General features: G+C 36.3%; 1 long non-coding RNA gene across 1 annotated transcript; it reads right to left on the reverse strand.

The window, feature by feature from the left end:
- Window positions 1-6769: 6769 nt before the first annotated feature.
- On the reverse strand, window positions 6770-11654 carry LOC121943948 (uncharacterized). The gene is made up of 3 exons (XR_006105880.2): window positions 11502-11654; window positions 8645-8841; window positions 6770-7080 (listed from the first exon to the last, which is right to left on the reverse strand). It is a non-coding gene; the product is annotated as an uncharacterized LOC121943948 (long non-coding RNA).
- Between the last annotated feature and the right edge of the window lie 239 nt (window positions 11655-11893).

Below are 11893 nucleotides of genomic sequence, written 5' to 3' on the forward strand. Positions count from 1 at the left end.
ACGTGTCATATTTTGACATTTTTCCATACTATAGCCTTGCCGTTTTGTCATTTTTGGACATCCTACTTTATGGTGTTTTTGAATATTTCTGAAAGTTTCTTTGCTATGGCGTGTATTAGCACGCTATTTTATGCTGTTTTGAGGTGTTTTCAGCTGTTTTTGGGACGTGTCATATTTTGACATTTTTCCATACTATAGCCTTGCCTTTTTTGTCATTTTTTGGACGTGCCGTATTTGGTTTTTCTGACCATTTTTGAAAGTTTCTTTGCTATGGCGTGTCTTAGCACGCTATTTTATGCTGTTTTGAGGTGTTTTCAGCTGTTTTTGGGACGTGTCATATTTTGACATTTTTCCATACTATAGCCTTGCCTTTTTTGTCATTTTTTGGACATCCTACTTTATGGTGTTTTTGAATATTTCTGAAAGTTTCTTTGCTATGGCGTGTATTAGCACGCTATTTTATGCTGTTTTGAGGTGTTTTCAGCTGTTTTTGGGACGTGTCATATTTTGACATTTTTCCATACTATAGCCTTGCCGTTTTTGTCATTTTTTGGACGTGCCGTATTTGGGTGTTTTTGGCCATTTTTGAAAGTTTCTTTGCTATGGCGTGTCTTAGCACGCTATTTTATGCTGTTTTGAAGTGTTTTCAACTGTTTTTGGGACGTGTCATATTTTGACATTTTTCCATACTATAGCCTTGCCGTTTTTGTCATTTTTTGGACATCCTACTTTATGGTGTTTTTGGCCGTTTTTGAAAGTTTCTTTGCTATGGCGTGTCTTAGCACGCTATTTTATGCTGTTTTGAGGTGTTTTCAGCTGTTTTTGGGACGTGTCATATTTTGACATTTTTCCATACTATAGCCTTGCCTTTTTTGTCATTTTTTGGACATCCTACTTTATGGTGTTTTTGAATATTTCTGAAAGTTTCTTTGCTATGGCGTGTATTAGCACGCTATTTTATGCTGTTTTGAGGTGTTTTCAGCTGTTTTTGGGACGTGTCATATTTTGACATTTTTCCATACTATAGCCTTGCCTTTTTTGTCATTTTTTGGACGTGCCGTATTTGGGTGTTTTTGGCCGTTTTTGAAAGTTTCTTTGCTATGGCGTGTCTTAGCACGCTATTTTATGCTGTTTTGAGGTGTTTTCAGCTGTTTTTGGGACGTGTCATATTTTGACATTTTTCCATACTATAGCCTTGCCTTTTTTGTCATTTTTTGGACGTGCCGTATTTGGTTTTTTTGACCATTTTTGAAAGTTTCTTTGCTATGGCGTGTCTTAGCACGCTATTTTATGCTGTTTTGAGGTGTTTTCACCTGTTTTTGGGACGTGTCATATTTTGACATTTTTCCATACTATAGCCTTGCCTTTTCGGTCATTTTTTGGACGTGCAGTATTTGGGTGTTTTTGGCCGTTTTTGAAAGTTTCTTTGCTATGGCGTGTATTAGCACGCTATTTTATGCTGTTTTGAGGTGTTTTCAGCTGTTTTTGGGACGTGTCATATTTTGACATTTTTCCATACTATAGCCTTGCCTTTTCGGTCATTTTTTGGACCTGCAGTATTTGGGTGTTTTTGGCCGTTTTTGAAAGGGTTTTTTTGCTATGGCGTGTGTCAGCACGCTATTTTATGCTGTTTTGAGGTGTTTCAGCTGTTTTTGGGACATGGCATATTTTGACATTTTTCTACAAAGGCAATTTTAGGAGCAGTCAAAATGTTGACTTTTTTCGCCTATATACTATACTATTGTCTTTTTGGCCCTTTTTTGACATGCTAAATTATGAGGTTTTTGGCCTTTTTTGGACTTTATTTCACTTTGAATGCTATAACGTGTCTCTACTAGGTATTTTATGTGGTTTTCAGCCATTTTTTGGAGCAGTCAAAAGATGACTTTTTCTACATACTATACTATTGCCTTGCTGCTCCTTTTGCATAAAGCCTCAACCACCCCAGCCACACCCTTCACCATCCAGCCCCCCCAGCTGTTCATCTCAACATTCCAGGTCAGGAGTGAGAAAGACAAAGACGAGGATGTCCGCAGGTCCGGATGGCATTGGCTCTAGGATCCTGAAGTCCTGCACAGACCAGCTGTCCGAGATAGTTGAGCAAATCTTCATCTCAGCCTGAGGCTGAGGCTAGGTAGAGTGCCACAGCTTTGGAAGACTTCCTGTTTGGTCCCAGTTCAGAAGACAAGGGTCATCACAACAGGCGGACTTCAACAACTACAGGTCAGTGGCACTGACCTCATATCTGATGAAAACCCTGGAGAGGCTGGTCCTTGTCCATCTGCGTCCCTGGGTCAGCTCTTCGATGGACCCACTCCTGTTTGCCTACCAACCTGGCATCGGCATGGATGACACAGCCATCTTCCTCCTTGACAGAGCTCTCTCTCACGTGGGAAAGCCTGGGGGTGCTGTGAGAATCATGTTCTTGATTTCTCCAGTGCTTTAAACACAGCCTGTGCTTCTGAGGGACAAGCTGGAGCAGACAGAGGTGGACCCCCACCTCTCATCCTGGATACTGGACTACCTTACCAACCAACCACAGTACGTGAGGGCTCGAGACTGTGTCTTACATGTTGGTCTGCAGCATAGGGGCCGCTCAGGGAACCATCTTGGCCCCTTTTCTCTTCATCCTCTACACTGCAGATGTCATGTAGACTTCCAAGAATTGTCACCTGCAAAAGTTCTTTGACGACTCTACATTCGTCAGCCTCATCACAGATGAGGACGACACAGAGTACAGAGAATTCACCAATAACTTTGTGGACTGGTGCAGGCAAAACCACCTCAAGATCAACGTAGGGAAAAACAAGGCACGCCCCACCTACAGCGGTGAACAACCAGGGAATGGACATTGAGATAGTGGACTGTTACAAGTAGCTGGGTGTTCACCTGAACAATAAATGGGACTGGACTGATAACACCACTGCACTTTACAAAAAGGGCCAGTGAAGACTCTACCTGCTCAGCAGACTCAGGTCTTTCGGGTCAGGTCTTTGACATTATCCGGCATCAGCCATTTTCTATGGAGTGGTCTGCTGGGGCAGCAGCATCACGACTGCAGACAGAATAAGGCTTGACAGACAGATACGGTAGGCCAGCTCTGTCCTGAGATGCCGGCTTGATCCAGTGAAGGTGGTTGGAGAAAGGAGGACCATCACTGGAGAATGACTCCCACCCTATGCATGACACTCTGACTGCACCGGAAAGCTCCTTCAGTGACAGACTGCTCCATCCAAAGTGTGTGAAGGAGCGGTACCACAGGTCCTTCCTTCCTGCTGCTGTTAGACTGTACTGTGGAGGGTGGATAGTTTCAACTCTTTCCTAAGTGAGCAGAGCAACGCGTTTCCACAACTCAAAGACGTATGTGACACAAAAATTCTATCTGTTATATTGTATTCAATGTTATGTAAGTGTAATGTCACATTAGTGTCACGCCATGTAAGTGTTACGTTTGTTCTCTAGAAGCAAGGTCAACGATTGACACGTTGCTTTGCTCACTTAGCAAAGAGTTGACACTATCCACCCCCCACAGACTGTACAACAAGCACTGCTCCCAGCAGACCACACATGCAGACTCACCAACTGGACTTACACAAAAAGTGTTAAAAAATGTCAAATTTTGACACGTCAAAAAAGCTGATAACGACAGATTAGAGCATGCAAAACACATCAAAGTATAGCATGTTGAAAAAATAGCCAAACCATCATAACATAGCATGCTGAAAAAAAAACGCCTGAAAACATAATAGTTTAGTATGTCCAAAAATTTCAAATTTTGACACATTGAAAAAATTGCTTAAAACAACATTTTAGAGAACGCTGAAACAAGTCATAGTAAAGCATTTCGATCAAAGCATGAGGTCTACAGCCGTTTTATCAACATGGTATATTATTTCATTATGTAAAAGAAAGTCATTTTCAAGAGCAACATCAATTTCAATTTTATATCTTTTGTTTTTTTCCCTCTTATTTTCTTATGTCAACTTGCATTGTAAGAAAATTATGCTGAAAATAAAATTTCGTTTGAGTTACAGTGGAACTATAACTTCTAAACACTACACCTGAATTCACACTGCGTGCAGCATCTCCTCTCATCATGTCAGCGTCACACACACGGAGCAGGAGAAGAGAGAGGGGAGATGGCGGCCGCTTACACCAGTGCTCAGCAGTTACTAAGAGCAGCGAGCATGGTAATAGATGACAGTATATTTCCTCCTTTTTCTGTGTTGCGTTTTTCTTTTAAAAACAACACCAAAATAGCATTAAAAAAATTATACTTTCGTTTGTCAGAAATATTAATGAAATGTCATACCAAATATGTTTTCAGAAATATCACAAAAAAGGGTTCTACAGTATTTCATTCAAAATACCATAAAAAATCATACTATAGTATTTCATTCAAGATTGCATGAAAAACATACTATAGTATATCGTCCAAAGCAAAAAAAATGTACAAAATTGCATAAAAATGTCATACTATAATTCGTATACCAAGATAGCATAAGAAAGTCATATTATAGTATGCCATTCAAAATTGCATGAAAATGACATAGTATAGTATGTTGTCCAAAATATCATAAAAAGTTTCTATAGTTTGTCCACTCAAAACTGCACAAAAAAGTGATACTACAAATAGTCATACAACTGTATGACATACAATAGCATCATCGTATACTCCACAATAGCTTAGAATTGCATGCAAAGGTCATAATGCATAAAATGTCATACTATCGCGTCGTTCATAAAATCACAAACATATCATAGTATAGTATGTCGTCTGTAATAGCATAAAAAAGTCATACAACAGTAAGTCTTTGAATATATCACAAATAAAAGCAAAGTACAGTATGTTGTCCAAATGATGAAAAGATGTCATAATATAGCATGTAGTTCGAAATTGAATAAAAAAGTCATATAACAGTAAGTCACAGATAATAGCATAAAAAGGGCATGGTATAGTTACATATGTCCTCCAAAATAGCATAAAAATGTCATAGTGAATTATGTTGTTAAAAATAGCTCAAAAGTGTCATAGTATTGTATGTAATTTAATATAGCACAAAAATGTTAGTTCAGTATGTCATAAAAAATACCATGAATAAGTCAAAGTATGGTGTGTCATTGAAAATAGCATGAAAAGTCTTAGTTAAGTACGTTGTTCAACGTGGCATGAAAAAGTCATGGTATTGTATGCCGTTTAAAATAACAATACTTATCACATAATATGTAGTTTACAATACAAAAATGTAATACTGTATTGTATGATCTAAAACACAATAAGAAAGTCATAGTATATTATGTTATCATAGTTTCTTCTCAAACTGCATAAAAATGTCATGCTATTAACAAATGTCATAGTATAACATGTCGTCCTAAATAGCACATTAAAGTCATATTATGGTATGTGGTTGCAAATGGACCAAAAAAAGTCCAAGTATGTTGTCCAAAATAGCATGAAAAAGTCATAATAAAGTATGTTATCAAAAATTGCACAAAAATGTTGCGGTGAAGTCATGAGTAGTTTTCATAATTTTCTAATTCAAACTAGCATAAAAAAGTCCTGGTATACTATGTTGTCCAGAATAGCATATTAAAAGTCGTAGAATAGAATGTGGTTATAAATAGCACAAAAAAGTCATGGCATGTTGTCCAAAAAAAAAAACATTAAAAAAGTCATAGTAAAATTTGTTGTTGAAAATTGGACAAAATTGTCATAATATACTATGTCGTCCAAAATAGCATAAAAAACTAAGATAGTTTGTCGTTGAAAATTGCATAAATATGTCAAATAATTGTATTTTGGTGAAAATAGCAAAAAAAAATCATGCAGGCATGCTGTTTGGGAAAATAGCACAAATGTTATAATAAAGTATGTAGTTTAAAATAAAAGAATGCCATTGTGTAGTATTTCATTGAAAATACCTTTCAAAAGTCGTAGTTTTGTATCTCATCTGAAATGGCAGAAAAAATGTCATAGTATAGTGTTTTGTCCAAATAAGATTAAAAAAGCATCGTACAGTATGTTGTAGAAAACAGCATAAAAAAAGTCATATTAGTCAAGTACTATATTGTATTGTAAATCATTGTATAGTTTTTCATTAAAAATACCTTTGAGTATCATAATTTTGGATGTCATCCAAAACAGCAATAAATCATTATGGTATCGTGTCTTCTTTAAAGTAGCATAGAAAATAAATATCATAGGATGCTGTCTAAACAGCATGAAAAAGTCATCTTGTAGTATCCATCCAAAATAGCAACCAAAAAAAATCATGGTAGAATGTATCTTGAAAACAGCACTAAAAAAGTCGTACAAAATTGAAAAAGAAATGTCATAGTACAGTATGTTGCTGATAAAAGCAGCAGTATACGTCGGTGAAAATAGAGCAAAAAGTCATAGTACAGTATGTCAAAAATTGCATGAAAAGGTTACACAACAGGATGTTATCCAAAACACTATAAAAAGTCATAGTATAGAATGTTCTTGAAAATAGCCCATAAATGTCATAGTAAAGTATGTTATCCATAATACCTTTTAAATTTCCTTGTTCAGTATGTCATCAAAAATAGCACGAAAGTTGTAATAGTATAGTGTGTTGTTAAAAATCGAAAATAGAATATTAATGTAATAGTATTGTGAAGCGAAGTAGGCTAAGCTAAATTGTATAAAAAAGGGTGACAAATGTTCAAATGGACTAGGACCACACAGAAGATAACCAGTAAGTAGTTCAGAGCCAAATGTGTGTGAATACAGAGACAGGAGGCAAAGTAAGTTCAAATGATCTATATTAGAAATTCTCACAACATAAACCAACATAAATACAAACAAAAATACATATAGGCCTTTGAGTTCAGCTCATTTTCTCCCAGTATGCATGTGTTTGCTTCTGTATTTTTTTTTCTTTTCAGTTCATTCAAGTTCAGTTCAGTTCAGTTCGGTTCGGTTCAGTTCAGTTCAGTTCGGTTCAGTTCATTCAAGTTCCAGAGTATGTGTTCCTACCACACTTTGTGGGAGGAGGGGACTCCGGTGTTGGGTGGGTAGCTCTCCATCATCAACAGTCCAATCCAAAAAAAACTGACCTAGAGAGGTCATAGGGAATAATTAATCAATCAATATCTCAATTCTTGTTGCACAACATCAAAGCCGTATCAATCATCATATCAAAATCGTGTTCATCACAAGCAAAGGCACCTTTAAGTCAAGGTTAGCATCAAAATATACATGTACTCGGGTTATGGCTTGGGCGATGCACTCACATAATCGATTACATAAACACGTTGATTAACGTGACAAGCGTCGAAGCGTCGCACCGTTTCACACAGTGCGTCGGGAGAACATGAGCAGTGCCGAGCGTGTTGTTTTTTGTTTCCACACTCATGTTATCAAATGAGAGCATGTACACTGCCCGTCTGAACAGCGCTTGTGAGGTGCATCTGAGCTGCCATCAGTAGCTGATTTGCTTATTTTGAAACATTTACAGGACAGGGTTGTCAGCTGTGCAGGAGCTTGTATAACTTCATAAATGAGTGGAATATGTGCTTATAAATATGAAAATACAGCACTCATATCAGCAGGCAGCAATATGCCCTAAGGCCCAGTTAGGGCTGGACTATTTTGATGCACAAAGAATGTACTGGTTATTATTATTTCTGTTAGAGAAAAGTTATTGTGTTATTCAAATTGCACTAATTTTACTGCAAGATGTTTTGTTGGACTACTACTACTAGTAACAAACCTACTATTTGAGGTTTGTTACTGTAACAAAGAGTTACTGTATTGTTACTCCTCCTAAAAGTGACTTGTATTCTACATTGTTGTTGTAGCTTGCACTACATTACTTTTACTTGAATGGAACAAGCTCTTGCATTAATTTTATTTTGTTGAGACTTTGTATGAGACTGTAAAACACAAATTACCAGATAAGACTGGGCTATTTTTTGTTGGGGAATATTGCCCTGCAGTGTACACTCTGTCATGACTGAAGATGATTGTTTAAAATATTGGAATATAAATGACAAGTTTTAAAAAATAATTTTCATTAAATTCATTGTTATATTAATTGAGTAATAAAAAAATGAGAGATCAGTAAAAAAAAAATCACTAGAGTAATCAATTAATCTAAAAAAAATAATCAATTGATTAATCTATTAATAAAATAATGGTTAGGTGCAGCGATACTCAGGTTACAGTGACCTAACTCAAAATTTACTCATTCACAGGTTGAGTAGGATTCCACACTGATGCCTACTGTGCAGCTAACAGTGGCTAGTCACTAGCATACAAATCAATCAATGCATGATCAACTTTGATGTTAACTGCTAGGCCAACAGCTGCTAACCAACATGAAAATAGCACAATGCAAAATAAACAGTGGTAGCTGAAGTAAACAGTAGCTTTTGCTCATAGCAACACAGTACGATGCTAACCGCTAAGCTAGCGGGACTCAATAGCAACTTAGCATACACATTTCAATGCTAACCGCTAAGCTAGCGGTATTCATTAACAATTGCACAAACACACTATACGATGCTAACCGCTAGGCGCTAAGCTAGCGGGGCACATTAGCAAACGAACACACAATACATGATCTGATAAGCAGCTTAACTGTCGAGAACCTTTACGAATCATGTAGATGTGACTCACCACTGGACAAGGGTGAGAGGGTACGTATATGTGTGGAGAAAGTTGTGTGTTCAGGTCCGACTACGCCGAAACAACCTGGTGTCATCAGGGAACAGAGGAAATGATCCGCCCTCACCCATCGCCTCATCCGGGTATTCCAAACCTGGGCGTGGTCGGGGAGTGGCTACGAGGCTACTGGAGTTTTAACCTGGGTTGCACTTGTATGTTGTCGAAAATAGAGCAAAATAATCAGAGTATGATATATTGTCCAAAAATAGCATGGAAAAAGTTGTAGTATAGTTTGTTTTCAAAAGTAGCGCAAAAATGTCACAGTCTAGTAAGTCATTCAAAATAACATAGTGTGGTATTTCATCCAGAATAGCATACAAATCCATATAATAGTATGCTGTTAACAATACCCAAAAGAAGTATAGCATGTCGTCAAAAATAGCATATCATAGTCATAGTAAGTATGTCGTCCAAAACAGCATTAAAAATATCATCATATATTAGTTTTTTTTTTTAAATTGCAACAACAAAAAAGTCATTCTGTCACTCAAAACAGCATAAAAAAAGTCCCATTTATGTTGTCAAAAATAGCTTAAAAAGTCATAGCATAGTGTGTAGTCCCATGGCAAGAAGTCATCGTAGAATTGTTCTTTTAAAAATCCATTAAAAAGTCATAGTAAAGTGTGTGGTCAAAATAGCCTTTAAGAAAGTAATTGTATAGTTTTTAATTCGAAAAAGGCATGGTATTATTTGCCATCCGAAGGAAAGTTATCTCATAGTTATCTTGAAAATATCACAAAAATGTCATAGTATAGCACATTATCAAAAATTACCTACAAATGTCAAATTATAATAAGTGAACAAAAATAGCATTAAAAAGTATAGGATAGCAAGTCATTAAAAACTGCACCAAAAAAGATATAGTATAGTTTGTTGACCAAAAAAGTATAAAATAGTCAAAATATAGTATATTGTCAAAAATACCACACAAAAAAATCACTGTAAATGTCATCCAAAATAGCAAAAAAAAGTTTTTTAAACTTTGTTTAAAAAATGAAATTACATCTGTCCTTGATCGTGCTACATCTTAGCCATTTGTGGGGATCCTCTCACAGTCTGCTGCATTCAGTCCAAGCCCCACACAATTTTTCCTGATTGTTAAGTGCTTCTCTATCATAGAAAAGTCGTGCTTCAGCAGAAGGGGCCATTCTGTAGAAAAAATAGAAAAATAGAGCAAAATAGAGCACAAGAGTAGCAAGGATTTGACCAACTACAGGCTGCTGCATTCACATGTGCTGCAGTTTTCATAAAAGTCATGTTGTTAAAAATACAACAAAAAGAGTCATCGTATATTGTCAAATACAGCATGAAAAAGTTGTGGCAAAATTCGTTATCAAAAGTAGCACATAAAAAATGAAAAAAAATTTAAAAATAGCAAAAGTCATAGTTTTGCATGTCATCCACAATAACATTTAAAAGTCTAATGTATGTAGTTCAAAATGGCATGAAATAGTTATCTTACAGAATTTGGCCCGAAATAGTACAAAAAAATCACAGTCCAGTATGTCTTTGAGCTCAACAATAGCTCAATAATTTAACCAGGAAGTTGACCCCATCAAAGAAAATGATTAGATATCACAACAAACAACAAACATATTAAGTGAAGCAAATGTATTAATCAACCAAATTGGATCCTAAGCTTAGTAAATACACAGATACCACATAACTGAAACAAATAACTCAACAGAACTCAAATAAAGGGAACTTTTCACCTGACTGGTGAGGGAGTGTCTGGAGCTCCCTCACACAGTAATGTATGTCTTTGAAAACAGCACAATAATTTAACAGTATGGTTTGTCATCTTATATACCATAAAAATTCAAACTATAGTATGTCATCAAGAATTGCACAAAAAGCCATATTACAGTATGTCTTTGAAAAGAGCATCAAAAAGGTCAAACTACATTATGTCACCCAAAATGGCGCAAAGAAAAATTGTATTTTGTCCAAAATGGCACAAAAAGCATAGGGTCACAATACAGTTGAAAGTTGTATTACAGCATTTTGTAAAAAATAATGCTAAAAAATGCATGAAAAAGTCAAAGCATAGTATGTCATCAATATACTACAAAAAGTCAAAGTATAGTATGTTGTTGATAATAGCACAAAAATGTCATACAATCAGATGTCATCAAACACATCAACATCAAACATCAATTTTTCATGGGTTTTGGTTAGATTCCCGCAATAAGGTCTGTGTTTAACACAAGCTTCAGAAACTTAATGTTGTTTTTCTGCAACATAAAATATGTCCTTAAATACCCCTATCATAAAATGTGAAGCCTTTTTAGTCTAAAAAAGACTGTATCTAACAAGCAGCTAAATGAGACTTAACCTTTACAGACAACACGAACAACATGTGACCCTGGTTCTGGCAATTGCATTTGTGCATCACAAATACTTTCAATGTGGTGTTCTTTTGTGCATATTATCTTGCTGAACCAAAACTTGGTTTTATGAACCACAGAACTTATTTTTTGCAAAAATCAAAGATCCAATAAAAAAATTCTATAGTCTTTTTGTCAAGGGAGCCAGGGCGATGCTAACTTACATGTTAGCCAACAAATAATTTCCATCCCTGCAGCACTCTTTGCAAGATTAACTTTAAAAGTTTAAATATCCGTCTGACCAAAACACAATGTTTATGGCAGACTTATGACTATTGCAACATTACATACAGTGCTGAGCTGCCACTGTATCGAATACAGCATATGAACATACACCTTTCAACTCAGGTACAATCATGTGTCAAAGTGAATGCACCATTACCATGTAGGTTACACACACACACAAATACACACTCTCTCACCTCTTTATGTATCTCCCTATCCTTGCCTCTGCCTGGCCGTCCACACTGTGGAATCACCCCCTCTAAAGACAGACGGAGAGGAACACCATCCATCAGGATCAGAATAAGACCTTAAACCTTCTTTCACTTCAGTCGGGCACTAATGAGGACACCTAATAACCTTCTGCTGGACCCCATCAGCGCCATTTAGCTTCACCCTCCATTATCTCTGGTAATTAGACTGAGAGCCAGCAAGCCCTGAGGACCAAAGGGGGGGAGAGGGGCCTCCTGATAAGCCAATTGAAGCGATGTTATGAAGATCAGCAGAATTTGATTTAACAGAATACAAACACTATATACTTGACATATAGGGGGCATATATAAATAGAAAGATAAATTGCCAAACTTTTTTT

Source organism: Plectropomus leopardus, chromosome 4, assembly GCF_026936395.1.
Source record: "Plectropomus leopardus strain MGB_pleo_1.0 chromosome 4, ASM2693639v1, whole genome shotgun sequence".
Taxonomy (NCBI): Eukaryota; Metazoa; Chordata; class Actinopteri; order Perciformes; family Serranidae; genus Plectropomus; species Plectropomus leopardus.